Source organism: Phyllobates terribilis, unplaced genomic scaffold (genome assembly GCF_046119375.1).
Source record: "Phyllobates terribilis strain yellow unplaced genomic scaffold, ASM4611937v1 Scaffold_5__5_contigs__length_657084704, whole genome shotgun sequence".
In the NCBI taxonomy this organism is placed as follows: domain Eukaryota; kingdom Metazoa; phylum Chordata; class Amphibia; order Anura; family Dendrobatidae; genus Phyllobates; species Phyllobates terribilis.
The window spans coordinates 54293045-54308496 of record NW_027362765.1 but is presented as its reverse complement, the minus strand read 5'-3'; the positions used below and the strand labels follow the sequence as shown (position 1 = coordinate 54308496).

At 46.6% G+C, this 15452-nt stretch overlaps 1 protein-coding gene across 2 annotated transcripts in view; it reads right to left on the bottom strand.

Annotated features, from left to right (window-relative positions):
* LOC141271949 (uncharacterized) overlaps positions 1 to 8175 on the bottom strand; it is a 66770-nt gene extending 58595 nt beyond the window's left edge. For both annotated transcript variants that reach the window (XM_073682199.1, XM_073682198.1), the window contains exon 1: positions 8109 to 8175. The gene's annotated coding sequence lies outside the window, so the exon portion shown is untranslated. The remainder of the gene's footprint in view (positions 1 to 8108) is intronic.
* Positions 8176 to 15452: the final 7277 nt, after the last annotated feature.

Sequence of the window (15452 nt, the reverse complement as noted above, 5' to 3'; positions counted from 1 at the left end):
GCGTTATATTACTGTACATATACACATGGCAGAACTGGGGGAAGGGGGGCACTATCTCTGGGAATGGAGGGGTTAATGTCCCCTGTATACATGAGCACATCCAGCGTTATATTACTGTACATATACACATGGCAGAATTGGGGGAAGGGGGCACTATCTCCGGGAATAGAGGGGTTAATGCCCCCTGTATACATGAGCACAACCAGCGTTATATTACTGTACATATACACATGGCAGAACTGGGGGAAGGGGGCTCTATCTCCGGGAATGGAGGGGTTAATGTCACCTGTATACATGAGCAAATCCAGCGTTATATTACTGTACATATACACATGGCAGAACTGGGGGAAGGGGGCACTATCTCCAGGAATGGAGGGGTTAATACCCCCTGTATACATGAGCACATCCAGAGTTATATTACTGTACATATACACATGGCAGAAAAGGGGGAAGGGGGCACTATCTCCAGGAATGGAGGGGTTAATGTCACCTGTATACATGAGCAAATCCAGCGTTATATTACTGTACATATACACATGGCAGAACTGGGGGAAGGGGGGCACTATCTACAGGAATGGAGGGGTTAATGTCCCCTCTATACATGATCACATTCAGCGTTATATTACTGTACATATGCACATGGCAGAACTGGGGGAGGGGCACTATCTCCGGGAATGGAGGGGTTAATGTCCCCTGTATACATGAACACATCCAGCGTTATATTACTGTACATATACACATGGTAGAACGGGTGGAGGGGGCACTATCTCCGGGAATGGAGGGGTTAATGTCCCCTGTATACATGAGCACATCCAGCGTTATATTACTGTACATATACACATGGCAGAACTGGGGGAAAGGGCACTATCTCCGGGAATGGAGGGGTTAATGTCCCCTGTATACATGAGCACATCCAGCGTTATATTACTGTACATATACACATGGCAGAACTGGGGGAAGGGGGCACTATCTCCGGGAAAGGAGGGGTTAATGTCCCCTGTATACATGAGCACATCCAGAGTTATATTACTGTACATATACACATGCCAGAAATGGGGGAAGGGGGCACTATCTCCGGAAATGGAGGGGTTAATGTCCCCTTTATACATGAGCACATCCAGAGTTATATTACTGTACATATACACATGGCAGAACTGGGGGAAGGGGGCACTACCTCCGGGAATGGAGGGGTTAATGTCCCCTGTATACATGAGCACATCCAGCGTTATATTACTGTAAATATACACATGTCAGAACTGGGGGAAGGGGCCACTATCTCCGGGAATGGAGGGGTTAATGTCCCCTGTATACATGAGCACATCCAGCATTATATTACTGTACATATACACATGGCAGAACTGGGGGGAGGGGGCACTATCTCCGGGAATAGAGGGGTTAATGCCCCCTGTATACATGAGCACATCCAGAGTTATATTACTGTACATATACACATGGCAGAACTGGGGGAAAGGGGGCACTATCTCCGGGAATGGAGGGGTTAATGTCACCTGTATACATGAGCAAATCCAGCGTTATATTACTGTACATATACACATGGCAGAACTGGGGGAAGGGGGCACTATCTCCAGGAATGGAGGGGTTAATGCCCCCTGTATACATGAGCACATCCAGAGTTATATTACTGTACATATACACATGGCAGAACAGGGGGAAGGGGGCACTATCTCCCGGAATGGAGGGGTTAATGTCACCTGTATACATGAGCAAATCCAGCGTTATATTACTGTACATATACACATGGCAGAACTGGGGGAAGGGGCACTATCTCCGGGAATGGAGGGGTTAATGTCCCCTGTATACATGAGCACATCCAGCGTTATATTACTGTACATATACACATGGCAGAACTGGGGGGAGGGGCCACTATCTCCCGGAATGGAGGGGTTAATGTCACCTGTATACATGAGCAAATCCAGCGTTATATTACTGTACATATACACATGGCAGAACAGGGGGAAGGGGCACTATCTCCGGGAATGGAGGGGTTAATGTCCCCTGTATACATGAGCACACCCAGCGTTATATTACTGTACATATACACATGGCAGAACTGGGGGGAGGGGCCACTATCTCCCGGAATGGAGGGGTTAATGTCACCTGTATACATGAGCAAATCCAGCGTTATATTACTGTACATATACACATGGCAGAACTGGGGGAAGGGGCACTATCTCCGGGAATGGAGGGGTTAATGTCCCCTGTATACATGAGCACATCCAGCCTTATATTACTGTACATATACACAGGGCAGAACTGGGGGAAGGGGGCACTATCTTCAGGAATGGAGGGGTTAATGCCCCCTGTATACATGAGCACATCCAGCATTATATTACTGTACATATACACATGGCAGAACTGGGGGAAGGGGGCATTATCTCCGGGAATGGAGGGGTTAATGTCCCCTGTATACATGAGGACATCCAGCGTTATATTACTGTACATATACACATGCCAGAACTGGGGGGAGGGGGCACTATCTCTGGGAATGGAGGGGATAATGTCCCCTGTGTACATGAGCACATCCAGCGTTATCTTACTGTACATATACACATGGCAGAACTGGGGGGAGGGGGCACTATCTCCGGGAATGGAGGGGTTAATGTCCCCTGTATACATGAGCACATCCAGCGTTATATTACTGTACATATACACATGACAGAACTGGGGGAGGGGGGGGCACTATCTCCGGGAATGGAGGGATTAATGACCCCTGTATACATGAGCACATCCAGCGTTATATTACTGTACATATACACATGACAGAACTGGGGGAGGGGGCACTATCTCCGGGAATGGAGGGGTTAATGTCCCCTGTATACATGAGCACATCCAGCGTTATATTACTGTACATATACACATGGCAGAACTGGGGGAGGGGGCACTATCTCCGGGAATGGAGGGGTTAATGTCCCCTGTATACATGAGCACATCCAGCGTTAGATTACTGTACATATACACATGACAGAACTGGGGGAAGGGGCACTATCTCCAGGAATGGAGGGGTTAATGTCCCCTGTATACATGAGCACATCCAGTGTTATATTACTGTACATATACACATGGCAGAACTGGGGAAGGGGGCACTATCTCCAGGAATGGAGGGGTTACTGTCCCCTCTATACATGATCACATCCAGCGTTATATTACTGTACATATGCACATGGCAGAACTAGGGAAGGGGCACTATCTCCGGGAATGGAGGGGTTAATGTCCCCTGTATACAGGGCCGGCTCCAGGTTTTTCTGGGCCCCGGGCGAAAGAGTCTCAGTGGGCCCCTTTAACACATACCACGATTCATGATGCAGAGATACAGCGGAGAAATATATATATATATATATATATATATATATATATACATATATATATATATATATATATATATATATATATATACAGTTATATGAAAAAGTTTGGGCACCCCTATTAATCTTAAGCTTAATGTTTTATAAAAATTGGTGTTTTTGCAACAGCTATTTCAGTTTGATATATGTAATAACTGTTGGACACAGTAATGTTTCTGCCTTGAAATAAGGTTTATTGTACTAACAGAAAATGTGCAATCTGCATTCAAACAAAATTTGACAGGTGCATAAGTATGGGCACCTCACCAGAAAAGTGACATTAATATTTAGCAGATCCTCCTTTTGCAATAATAACAGCCTCTAGTCGCTTCCTGTAGCTTTTAATGATTTCCTGGATCCTGGATGAAGGTATTTTTGACCATTCCTCTTTACAAAACAATTCCAGTTCAGTTAAGTTTGATGGTCGCCGAGCATGGACAGCCCTCTTCAAATGATCCCACAGATGTTCAATGATATTCAGGCCTGGGGACTGGGATGGCCATTCCAGAACATTGTAATTGTTCCTCTGCATGAATGCCTGAGTAGATTTGGAGCGGTGTTTTGGATCATTGTCTTGCTGAAAGATCCATCCCCTGCGTAACTTCAACTTTATCACTGATTCTTGAACACTATTGCCAAGAATCTGCTGATACTGAGTGGAATCCATGCGTCCCTCAACTTTAACAAGATTCCCGGTGCCGGCATTGGCCACACAGCCCCAAAGCATGATGGAACCTCCACTAAATTTTACTGTGGGTAGCAAGTGTTTTTCTTGGAATGCTGTGATTTTGTGCCGCCATGCATAACGCCTTTTTGTATGACCAAACAACTCAATCTTGGTTTTATCAGTCCACATGACCTTCTTCCAAAAAGAAATTGGCTTCTCCAAATGTGCTTTTGCATACCTCAGCCGACTCTGTTTGTGGCGTGCTTGCAGAAACGGCTTCTTTCGCATCACTCTCCCATACAGCTTCTCCTTGTGCAAAGTGCGTTGTATAGTTGACCGATGCACAGTGACACCATCTGCAGCAAGTTGATTCTGCAGCTCTCTGGAGGTGGTCTGAGGATTGTCCTTGACTGATCTCACCATTCTTCTTCTCTGCCTTTCTGATGTTTTTCTTGGCCTGCCACTTCTGGCCTTAACAAGAACTGTCCCTGTGTTCTTCCATTTCCTTACTATGTTCCTCACAGTGGAAACTGACAGGTTAAATCTCTGAGACAGCTTTTTGTATCCTTCCCCTGAACAACTATGCTGAATAATCTTTGTTTTCAGATCATTTGACAGTTGTTTTGAGGAGCCCATGATGCCACTCTTCAGAGGAGATTCAAACAGGAGAACAACTTGCAAGTGGCCACTTTAAGTAGCTTTTCTCATGATTGCATACACCTGGCTATGAAGTTCAAAGCTCAATGAGGTTACAAAACCAAAAAAAGTGCTTTAGTAAGTCAGTAAAAAGTAGGTAGGAGTATTTAAAACAAGAAAATGATAAGGGTGCCCATACTTATGCACCTGTCAAATTTTGTTTGAATGCAGATTGCACATTTTCTGTTAGTACAATAAACCTCATTTCAAGGCAGAAACATTACTGTGTCCAACAGTTATTACATATATCAAACTGAAACAGCTGTTGCAAAAACACCAAATTTTATAAAATATTAAGCTTAAGATTAATAGGGGTGCCCAAACTTTTTCATATAACTGTATATAGTACATTGCAAAGATTTCACTTCTTACATTACATGAGTGATATCTATTGTAAATTCCACAATAGCTCAGAAACCGGTGAATCGCTCCACACAGAATACTGACCCCCATATAAGGCTCCATACGGAATACTGGCCCCCATATAACGCTTCATACAGGATACTGGCCCCCATATAACGCTCCACACAGAATACTGGCCCCCATATAACGCTCCATACAGGATACTGGCCCCCATATAACGCTCCACACAGAATACTGGCCCCCATATAAGGCTCCATACGGAATACTGGCCCCCATATAACGCTTCATACGGAATACTGGCCCCCATATAAGGCTCCATACGGAATACTGGCCTCCATATAAGGCTCCATATGGAATACTGGCCCCCATATAAGGCTCCATACAGAATACTGGCCCCCATATAACGCTCCATACAGGATACTGGTCCCCTTATAAATCTCCATACAGGATACTGGCCCCCATATAACGCTCCATACAGGATACCGGTCCCCTTATAACGCTCCATACAGGATACCGGTCCCCTTATAACTCTCCATACAGGATACTGGCCCCCATATAATGCTGCATGCAGGCTGTTACCCCCCACATAATGCCCCATACAGGCTGTCCCCCCCTTATAATGCTCCATGCAGGCTGTTACCCCCCACATAATGCCCCATACAGGCCCCCCCCCTTTTAATGCTCCATGCAGGCTGTTACTCCCCACATAATGCCCCATACAGGCCCCCCCCCTTTTAATGCTCCATGCAGGCTGTTACCCCCCACATAATGCCCCAGACAGGCTGCCCCCACTTATAATGCTCCATGCAGGCTGTTCCCCCCCACATAATGCACTATGCAGGCTGCCCCCCCCCCTTTATAATGCCCCATGCAGGATGTCCCCCCCCCTTTATAATGCCCCATGCAGGATGCCCCCCCCCTTCTCTTTATAATGCCCCATGCAGGCTGTCCCCCCCCCCTCTATATAATGCCCCATGCAGGATGTCCCCCCCCCTTTATAATGCCCCATGCAGGATGCCCCCCCCTCTCTTTATAATGCCCCATGCAGGATGTCCCCCCCCCCCCTTTATAATGCCCGATGCAGGATGCCCACCCCCTTCTCTTTATAATGCCCCATGCAGGCTGTCCCCCCCCCTCTATATAATGCCCCATGCAGGATGTCCCCCCCCCTCTTTATAATGCCCCATGCAGGATGTCCCCCCTCTCTTTATAATGCCCCATGCAGGATGCCCCCCCCCTTCTCTTTATAATGCCCCATGCCTCCATACATTAAAAAAAAAATTCAAATACTCACCTCCCTTCTCCTCACCTGCTACCTGCTGCCCGCTGCCCGCCGCCCGGCTCCGAACTCCAGCGTTGTCGGTGTCTTCCCGCTCAGCGCTCCCTGTGACGGCTCAGGGGAGGGCGCGGTGAAAATACGTCACCGCGCCCTCTGACCTGAGACGTCACAGGGAGCGCAGAGCAGGAAGACAGCGGATCTGCGGAGGCACGGGGAGAGGTAAGTGTCCGCCTGCCGGGGCCCTGAGCAAGCGGCGGAGAAGGGCGGGCGCTGACACCGCTCTCCTCCGCTCATAGCCCAGCGGGGTGCGCGACCGCCAGTGGGCCCCTCTGCCTGCTCAGGGCCCCGGCATTTGCCCGGGTGCGCCGGGTGCTGACGCCGGCCCTGCATACATGAGCACATCCAGCGTTATATTACTGTACATATACACATGGCAGAACGGGTGGAGGGGGCACTATCTCCGGGAATGGAGGGGTTAATGTCCCCTGTATACATGAGCACATCCAGCGTTATATTACTGTACATATACACATGGCAGAACTGGGGGAAGGGGGCACTACCTCCAGGAATGGAGGAGTTAATGTCCCCTGTATACATGAGCACATCCAGAGTTATATTACTGCACATATACACATGGCAGAACTGGGGGAAGGGGGCACTATCTCCGGGAATGGAGGGGTTAATGTCCCCTGTATACATGAGCACATCCAGAGTTATATTACTGCACATATACACATGGCAGAACTGGGGGAAGGGGGCACTACCTCCGGGAATGGAGGGGTTAATGTCCCCTGTATACATGAGCACATCCAGAGTTATATTACTGTACATATACACGTGGCAGAACTGGGGGAAGGGGGCACTATCTCTGGGAATGGAGGGGTTAATGTCCCCTGTATACATGAGCACATCCAGCGTTATAATACTGTACATATACACATGGCAGAACTGGGGGAGGGGGCACTATCTCCGGGAATGGAGGGGTTAATGATCCCTGTATACATGAGCACATCCAGCGTTATATTACTGTACATATACACATGGCAGAACTGGGGGGAGGGGGCACTATCTCCAGGAATGGAGGGGTTAATGTCCCCTGTATACATGAGCACATCCAGCATTATATTACTGTACATATACACATGGCAGAACTGGGGGAAGGGGGCACTATCTCCGGGAATGGAGGGGTTAATGTCCCCTGTATACATGAGCACATCCAGCGTGATATTACTGTACATATACACATGGCAGAACTGGGGGGAGGGGGGCACTATCTCCGGGAATGGAGGGGTTAATGTCCCCTGTATACATGAGCACATCCAGCGTTATATTACTGTACATATACACATGGCAGAACTGGGGGGAGGGGGCACTATCTCCGGGAATGGAGGGGTTAATGCCCCCTGTATACATGAGCACATCCAGCGTTATATTACTGTACATATACACATGGCAGAACTGTGGGGAGGGGGGCACTATCTCCGGGAATGGAGGGGTTAATGTCCCCTGTATACATGAGCACATCCAGCGTTATATTACTGTATATATACACATGGCAGAACTGGGGGAGGGGGGCACTATCTCTGGGAATGGAGGGGTTAATGTCCCCTGTATACATGAGCACATCCAGAGTTATATTACTGTACATATACACATGGCAGAACTGGGGGAAGGGGGCACTATCTCCAGGAATGGAGGGGTTAATGCCCCCTGCGCCCAGTAATGGGGTCTCTCCACATACCTCCACCTGCAGAGCCGCCACCACATATATGGCTGTTCTGTGCGCACAGGACCTGTGATGAGGTCACAGGAGGGGAGGAGTCAGGGGTCACATGATCAGGGGCCTCAGTGGATGCAGGACTCTGCTGTGCTGGTTGTCATGGTGCTGGATGAGGTGAAGGTTATGTGTGGGGTCAGGAGGGATTTACAGTGTGGATGTAGCAGAGCCGCATGTGTACGAGGTGTACGGAGCGGAGCCACGTGTGTACGAGGTGTTCGGAGCGGAGCCGCGTGTGTACGAGGTGTACGAAGCGGAGCCGCGTGTGTACGAGGTGTACAGAGAGGAGCCGTGTGTGTACGAGGTGTACGGAGCGGAGCCGCGCGTGTATGAGGCGTACGGAGCGGAGCCGCACGTGTACGAGGCGTACGGAGAGGAGCCGCGCGTGTACGGAGCGGAGCCGCGTGTATACGAGGTGTACGGAGCGGAGCCGTGTGTACGAGGTGTACGGAGCGGAGCCGCGCGTTTACAAGGTGTACGGAGCGGAGCCGCGCGTGTACGAGGTGTACGGAGTGGAGCCGCGCGTGTCCGAGGCGTACGGAGTGGAGCCGCGCGTGTCCGAGGCGTACGGAGTGGAGCCGCACGTGTACGAGGCGTACGGAGTGGAGCCGCGCGTGTACGAGGTGTACTTAACGGAGCCGCGCGTGTACGAGGTGTACGGAGTGGAGCCGCGCGTGTCCGAGGCGTGCGGAACGGAGCCGCATGTGTACGAGGTGTACGGAGCGGAGCCGCGCGTGTCCGAGGCGTGCGGAACGGAGCCGCGCGTGTACGAGGCGTACGGAGCGGAGCCGCGCGTGTCCGAGGTGTGCGGAACGGAGCCGCGCGTGTCCGAGGCATGCGGAACGGAGCCGCGCGTGTCCGAGGTGTACGGAGCGGAGCCGCGCGTGTCCCAGGTGTACGGAGCGGATCCCCGCGTGTACGAGGTGTACTTAGTGGAGCCGCGTGTGTACGAGGTGTGCGGAACGGAGCCGCTCGTGTCCGAGGTGTACGGAGCGGAGCCGCGTGTGTATGAGGTGTACGGAACGGATCCCCGCGTGTACGAGGTGTACGGAGCGGAGCCGCGTGTGTACGAGGTGTATGGAGCGGAGCCGCGCGTGTCCGAGGTGTACGGAGCGGAGCCGCGCGTGTCCGAGGTGTACGGAGCGGATCCCCGCGTGTACGAGGTGTACTTAGTGGAGCCGCTGTGTACGAGGTGTGCGGAACGGAGCCGCGTGTGTACGAGGTGTACGGAACGGATCCCCGCGTGTACGAGGTGTATGGAGCGGAGCCGCGTGTGTACGAGGTGTATGGAGCGGAGCCGCGCGTGTCCGAGGTGTACGGAGCGGAGCCGCGTGTGTACGAGGTTTACGGAACGGATCCCCGCGTGTACGAGGTGTACGGAGCGGAGCCATACCTCCCAACTTTTGAAGAACAGAAAGAGGGCTAAACTATGTGGCGCACGTAGTGGCAAATTGTAGCCACAACCCTTGCCCCACCCCAATTCACGCCCATTTACCATTATCTTTCTCCCCTGGCAGGAGGAGTTGTCAGAGGGCTGGTAGGGAGGAAAATTCTGCAGACTCCATAGACTGCAGGGTGTAGACCCAAATCCAGGACTGTCCGCTGGATCCGGGACAGTTGGGACTAGAGATGAGCGGATGGATTCCCGGGTCTCTGCTCCAGCGTCCAGATCCGTGTTACCTGGCGGCTGGACGGGAGGCCGCAATTCTCTTATCTTCCGGGGCAGCGTCCTGCCGATGTCAGCACCTAACACACAATAGGCATAGAATATTGTTGGTGCGTTGCGTGGTGCGGACACCTGCAGAAAAAAAGAAGCAGAAAGAACGCAGCATTTACGTTACGTGTGAACACGGCCTCATCCTTACAGTTTTATTGCATTTTTTATGGGTTTAATAGAAAAAATATCAATTATGCCATTTTTTTTACGTCATTTACCGATCTCCGTAAATAATCTGATCGCTGCGTTCTTCGGGTCGTTACGATTGCAGGGACACCAAATATGTCCATGTTATTTGCGGATTTGTGATGTTCATTATTTTTTACAAAACACATTAAAAGTGACTTTTTTTCATGATCAAATTTTTTTTATTATTTTTTAGCAGTTTTATAGGCTGAAAAAAATCTCTTATTCTGCTGGGTACAATGTACGTATAAAAATACATTCATTGTACACAGCAGTGTATTTCTATCAGCCTAGGCAGATCCTGCAGTACAGATCAAGTAGACAGAATTCTAGTAATGATATCACTAGAGCTGGTGGCTCTGCAGGTGTTAAATTTTAATTATGGATATGCATCTTATTCTTAATTCTGTATCCATACAGAAGATTGCATCAGCCTCATGCTAGACCTTCAGGCTATTTTTAACTCAGTGTAAGTTAATGCCATATATAGATAACAGATACTATGAGGGGGGCTATATAACACCTGTAAGACATAAGGAGGGGGTCGCTAGCCATTTCACAGGACACTGGACGAGGATCTACGCTGGCTGAGGAAACAGCTGCCGATGTAGGCCCAAGGAGACATGTGCTTAACCTGGACATGTGCTTGACACAGATGGACGGGAGATATCCTTCAGGATCCAAGGAAAGATGGACACTCATGAATAAATCACTTTGTAACTATTTCACCTATTTTATGTAACTACTGCAATTGTTCTTTTTAACGGACAATCCAAGAATAAACTGCTACTTTTTTTTTATAAGAATATCGTGATATATATTCTTTAATCAATCGCATCTAATAATTAGTCCTCTGTAAAAATATACGTAAATAAGTATTTTTAACATTTGGCGAGCATCCAGTCCTGATTTTTCAACTGAAATTTTCTTCTTGAACAAAGTGGGGAGAGAAGAGGTTTGCAGCTGTTGTTCAATTGTCAGGAAATCCACTAACTTCAAGAATCAGAAATAACCTACGAAAATAATTATATTTTAACAGCAGGTTAAGTGTCTGTGTCAATAATGTTTTTAAGGTCGCGGTTTCAAGACCAGGGGCTCACAGAAAAAATAACACATTTTTATTTATATGACAAAAAAAAAACATTTTCTTCAGCTCAGTATACAGGCACCATAATAATACATTGTTATACACAATGTATTGCTTTGGACTTGTATGACCTCCTTCTGGATTCATTGCCTGCACTGTAGAGTAAAGTTAACTAAAGCCTCCTATATTTACCATTAAGACCTGTACCTTAGTGGTTAGAGCTGCAGCCTCTGGACACTGAGTTCCTGGTTCAGTCACAGGAGAAAGAAGAGGTGAGTAGATTCATAGAATCATAGAATGGTAGAGTTGGAAGGGACCTCCTGGGTCATCTGGTCCAACCCCCTGCTCAAAGCAGAATTCACTAAATCATCTCAGACAGATGTCTGTCCAGCCTCTGTTTGAAGACGTCCATTGAAGGGGAACTCACCACCTCTCGTGGCAGCCTGTTCCACTTATTAATCACCCTAACTGTCAAAAAGTTTTTTCTAATATGTAATCTGTGTCTCCTCCCATTTAGTTTCATCCCATTGCTTCTAGTCTTTCCTTGTGCAAATGAGAATAAAGATGATCCTTCTACAATGTGACAGCCCTTGACATATTTGTAGACAGCTATTAAGTCTCCTCTCAGTCTTCTTTTTTGCAAGCTAAACATTCCCAAATCCTGCAACCGTTCCTCATAGGACATAGTTTGCAGACCAGTCACCATTCTGGTCGCTCTTCTCTGAACTTGCTCCAGTTTGTCTATGTCTTTTTTAAAATGTGGTGCCCAAAACTGTACACAGTATTCCAGATGAGGTCTGACCAAAGAGGAGTAAAGACCGATAATGACTTCACGTGATCTAGACTGTATGCTTCTGTTAATACATCCCAGAATTGTATTTGCCTTTTTTGCTGCTGCATCACACTGTTGACTCATGTTCAGTCTATGATCTATTAGTATACCTAAGTCTTTTTCACATGTACTGTTGCTTAGCTCTATTCCTCCCATTCTGTATATGCTTTTTTCATTTTTATTGCCCAGATGTAGTACTTTGCATTTTTCCTGTTAAAAACCATTCTGTTGTTTGCTGCCCACTGCTCCAGTTTATTTAGGTCTTTTTGAATCCTCTCTCTCTCTTCTCTAGTATTAGCTATCCCTCCTAGCTTTGTGTCATCAGCAAATTTAATCAGTTTACCCTCAATTCCTTCATCTAAATCATTGATAAAGATGTTGAACAATACAGGTCCCAGGACGGAGCCCTGTGGTACCCCACTTGAGACATTCATCCAGCTGGATGTGAAGCCATTTACAACCACCCTTTGAGTCCGATCATTAAGCCAGTTATGAATCCATCTAACAGTTGCCTTGTCCATTGCATACTTGGTCATTTTTTCAATAAGGATGGTGTGAGATACTTTGTCAAATGCTTTGCTGAAGTCAAGATATACTATATCTACAGCATTTCCCTGATCCACCCAGTCAGTGATTCGGTCATAGAAGGAAATTAAGTTAGTCTGACATGACTTGTTAGTTACAAACCCATGCTGACTCTGGTTAATCACTTCATTCTTATCCATGTACTTACATACATGTTGTTTAATAATTTGTTCAAAGATCTTTCCTGGTATAGAAGTCAGACTCACCGGCCTATAGTTCCCTGGGTCCACCTTCTTCCCCTTTTTGAAGATAGGAACAACATTTGCTCTTCTCCAGTCTTCTGGGACTTCTCCTGTTCTCCAAGAATTTTCAAAGATTATGGAGAGTGGTTCTAAAATTTCTTCTACGATCTCCTTCAGTACTCTGGGGTGTAATTCATCTGGACCTGGAGACTTGAACTCATTTATGTTAGCTAAATATTCCCTCACAATCTTTCTGTTTACAGATAACTTGGATTCTTCTATTCCTTTGAAAGGACAGTGAAGATCAGTTGATGTTACATTTTCTTTCTGAGAGAAAACAGATGCAAAATAGGAATTAAAAAGTTCGGCCTTCTCAACATCCTCTCTTACCATTTCTCCATTTTCATCCTGTAAAAATCCTATAGCATCTTTGACTTTTCTTTTACTTTTGACATACCCCCAAAATTCTTTTTTATTGCTTTTGACATATCTTGCAAGCCTTAATTCATTGTCAGCTTTAGCTAACCTGATACGTGCCCTACAGGATCTGCAGGCTGCATTATAATCTTCTTTAGATATGCCTCCCTCTTTCCATTTAATAAACATTTCTTTCTTTCTTTTTAGCATGTGTTTAAGTTCTGTGTTCATCCATCCTGGTTTCCTTAAATGCTTCGCATTCTTCCTACTTTTCGGGATTGTTAACGATTGTGCTTTGAGAATCTCATTTTTAAAAATTTCCCATCCTTCCTGGACATTTTTGTCCTTAAGGACATCCAGCCATTGGATCCCTCCTATTCTCTTTCTGAGTCTCTTAAAATCTGCCTTTCTAAAATCTAACCTTGAAGTTTGAGTCTTCACATGTCTTCCTCCTCTAGTTATCCAAAATTCTATAATAGCATGATCGCTGCCTCCTAGGGGCCACCTTTACCTCCTCAACCATTTCCTCCCTGTTTATAAGGATTAGATCCAAAGTAGCAGATCCCCTTGTTTTCTCCCCTACCTTTTGGAAGATAAAGTTGTCAGCAAGAGAGGATAAGAATTTGCTTGACCTGTTAGTTTTACTTGAGAGAGATTCCCAACAAATGTCTGGATAGTTGAAATCTCCCATGACCACTACGTCATATTTTTTGGAGAACTTGGTAAGTAAGATAATTAAATTTAACTTTGGAGAACGATAATTAAATTTATTCACTGACCTTTCCCTCCCGAGGAGGAGCTACAGAGCGACTCAAAGAAGTGAGTATAAATAGAACCCGGGAAAACAGCTGAGCCGTGACTGGATGTTGGACGGAGCCCTGAAATCGGGACAGTCCTGCAGAATACGGGATGCTTGGGACCTATGTGTTTGGGGTCAGGAGGGATTTACAGAGGAGTATGTGTACAATCTGTACGGAGAGGAGCAGTGTGTGTATGAGGTGTACGGAGCAGAACCGTGTGTACGAGGTGAGCGGAGCAGAGCCGTGTGTGTACGACGTGTATTTAGCAGAGCCATGTGAGTACGATGTGTATGGAGCGGGGCCGTGTGTTTACTATTGTACGGAGCTGAGCAGTGCGTGTATGAGGGGACTCCCTCTTTTAGCTCTTTAACCTCAGTCACCACAGCCCTGTCTCAGAATACCAATAGTTGCTAATGTGGTCTAAAAGTCTATTTGTCAGTGTACGTGCTCGCTCACATTCGCATAAAAAAATTTGGACGCATTCTGCTCCAGAAAAATTGGATGAGTGGAATTCGTATGGTTGAGGATTTAGAGAGATACTGCTCAGTTTTGGCTTCAAAAAATCCATGTGAACATATCCTAACTTACACTGAGTTTTTAGAGCAGAAACTGAGCACAATGTGGCCAAATCCTTAACATAGCCATGTTGCAAGTTTTGCATTGCTACATGTGTACAAGATAAGAACCACCATCAGTACATGAATGCAGCGCCACAACCACTATCAGAATATCAATGTTACAATTCCCAATGCAATAATTTAACAATTCCCCCTTTTGAGGGTGACAGACATCAATTGGAATCCTCAAAGTAGATAGGTTCATAACAGGATCATCTTTCTTCTTTGCTTTTTCTTTGGCAATATACATTTAATGTCCATAATAATAATAGTATTAATAAAAATAATATCAATATCAGATTATTGTTATACAGTGGTGGCCAAAAGTATTGGCACCCCTGCAATTCTGTCAGATTGCAATCATTTTCAGGAAGAAACTGAGTATTATCACAAATTCTTTGGTCTTATTATCTTCATTTAATTTGCTTGCAAGGAAAAAAACACAAAAAGAATTGTCCTAAAGCCAAATTGGATATAATTCCACACCAAACCTAAATAAGGGGGTGGACAAAAGTATTGGCACTGTTTGAAAAATCATGTGATGCTTCTCTAATTCGTGTAATTAACAGCACCTGTAACTTACCTGTGGCACCTAACAGGTGTTGGCAATAACTAAATCACACTTGCAGCCAGTTGACATGGATTAAAGTTGACTCAACCTCTGTCCTGTGTCCTTGTGTGTACCACATTGAGCATGGAGAAAAGAAAGAAGACCAAAGAACTGTCTGAGGACTTGAGAAACCAAATTGTGAGGAAGCATGAGCAATCTCAAGGCTGCAAGTCCATCTCCAAAGACCTGAACGTTCCTGTGTCTTCCGTGCGCAGTGTCATCAAGAAGTTTAAAGCCCATGGCACTGTGGCTAACCTCCCTAGATGTGGACGGAA